A 2500-nucleotide genomic window follows, 5' to 3' on the forward strand; every position below is an offset into this window, starting at 1 on the left:
ACCGTGAAAAAAAAATTTTTTTGACCCGAGCTTGTGTCGGCGACCCAAAATCGACGCACTTGGGAAAAATGTTCTAGCAGGGGCCCTCCCATACAAAAATTTTTTCTTCTCAAAAATGATTTTCGTTTCACTTTTCATACTCAGGGGAGTCTAAAATTGATGTTTTGAGTCACCGTGAAAAAAAAATTTTTTTGACCCGAGCTTGTGTCGGCGACCCAAAATCGACGCACTTGGGAAAAATGTTCTAGCAGGGGCCCTCCCATACAAAAATTTTTTCTTCTCAAAAATGATTTTCGTTTCACTTTTCATACTCAGGGGAGTCTAAAATTGATGTTTTGAGTCACCGAGAAAAAAAAATTTTTTTGACCCGAGCTTGTGTCGGCGACCCAAAATCGACGCACTTGGGAAATATGTTCTAGCAGGGGCCCTCCCATACAAAAATTTTTTCTTCTCAAAAATGATTTTCGTTTCACTTTTCATACTCAGGGGAGTCTAAAATTGATGTTTTGAGTCACCGTGAAAAAAAAATTTTTTTGACCCGAGCTTGTGTCGGCGACCCAAAATCGACGCACTTGGGAAATATGTTCTAGCAGGGGCCCTCCCATACAAAAAATTTTTTTTGTCTCACCGGGTAAAATGGTCGCACTTGGTAAAAATGTTCTAGCAGGGGCCCTCCCATACAAAAATTTTTTCTTCTCAAAAATGATTTTCGTTTCACTTTTCATACTCAGGGGAGTCTAAAATTGATGTTTTGAGTCACCGTGAAAAAAAAATTTTTTTGACCCGAGCTTGTGTCGGCGACCCAAAATCGACGCACTTGGGAAAAATGTTCTAGCAGGGGCCCTCCCATACAAAAATTTTTTCTTCTCAAAAATGATTTTCGTTTCACTTTTCATACTCAGGGGAGTCTAAAATTGATGTTTTGAGTCACCGAGAAAAAAAAATTTTTTTGACCCGAGCTTGTGTCGGCGACCCAAAAATCGACGCACTTGGGAAAAATGTTCTAGCAGGGGCCCTCCCATACAAAAATTTTTTCTTCTCAAAAATGATTTTCGTTTCACTTTTCATACTCAGGGGAGTCTAAAATTGATGTTTTGAGTCACCGAGAAAAAAAAATTTTTTTGACCCGAGCTTGTGTCGGCGACCCAAAATCGACGCACTTGGGAAAAATGTTCTAGCAGGGGCCCTCCCATACAAAAATTTTTTCTTCTCAAAAATGATTTTCGTTTCACTTTTCATACTCAGGGGAGTCTAAAATTGATGTTTTGAGTCACCGAGAAAAAAAAATTTTTTTGACCCGAGCTTGTGTCGGCGACCCAAAATCGACGCACTTGGGAAAAATGTTCTAGCAGGGGCCCTCCCATACAAAAATTTTTTCTTCTCAAAAATGATTTTCGTTTCACTTTTCATACTCTGGGGAGTCTAAAATTGATGTTTTGAGTCACCGTGAAAAAATTTTTTTTTTTGACCCGAGCTTGTGTCGGCGACCCAAAATCGACGCACTTGGGAAAAATGTTCTAGCAGGGGCCCTCCCATACAAAAATTTTTTCTTCTCAAAAATGATTTTCGTTTCACTTTTCATACTCTGGGGAGTCTAAAATTGATGTTTTGAGTCACCGAGAAAAAAAAATTTTTTTGACCCGAGCTTGTGTCGGCGACCCAAAATCGACGCACTTGGGAAAAATGTTCTAGCAGGGGCCCTCCCATACAAAAATTTTTTCTTCTCAAAAATGATTTTCGTTTCACTTTTCATACTCAGGGGAGTCTAAAATTGATGTTTTGAGTCACCGTGAAAAAAAAATTTTTTTGACCCGAGCTTGTGTCGGCGACCCAAAAATCGACTCACTTGGGAAAAATGTTCTAGCAGGGGCCCTCCCATACAAAAATTTTTTCTTCTCAAAAATGATTTTCGTTTCACTTTTCATACTCAGGGGAGTCTAAAATTGATGTTTTGAGTCACCGAGAAAAAAAAATTTTTTTGACCCGAGCTTGTGTCGGCGACCCAAAATCGACGCACTTGGGAAAAATGTTCTAGCAGGGGCCCTCCCATACAAAAATTTTTTTTTGACTCACCGGGTAAAATGGTCGCACTTGGTAAAAATGTTTTAGCAGGGGCCCTCCCATACAAAAATTTTTTCTTCTCAAAAATGATTTTCGTTTCACTTTTCATACTCAGGGGAGTCTAATATTGAAGTTTTGAGTCACCGTGAAAAAAATTTTTTTTTGACTCACTGGGTAAAATGGTCGCACTTGGGAAAAATGTTCTAGCAGGGGCCCTCCCATACAAAAAATTTTTATTTCTCAAATCGATCCGTGGTTTCACTTTTCATACTCTAGGGCCCATTTGCTTCAACTTTGGAAAAATTTTTCGATGATGAAAAATTTTCACCTTCGACGTCCATCGACCACTCGACCCGAACTTGGTACTTTTGTATGGAGGTACCCGAGTGGTGACTTTTTCATACAAAAATTTTTATTTCTCAAATCGATCCGTGGTTTC

Source organism: Anopheles moucheti (assembly GCF_943734755.1).
Source record: "Anopheles moucheti chromosome X unlocalized genomic scaffold, idAnoMoucSN_F20_07 X_unloc_5, whole genome shotgun sequence".
In the NCBI taxonomy this organism is placed as follows: Eukaryota; Metazoa; Arthropoda; class Insecta; order Diptera; family Culicidae; genus Anopheles; species Anopheles moucheti.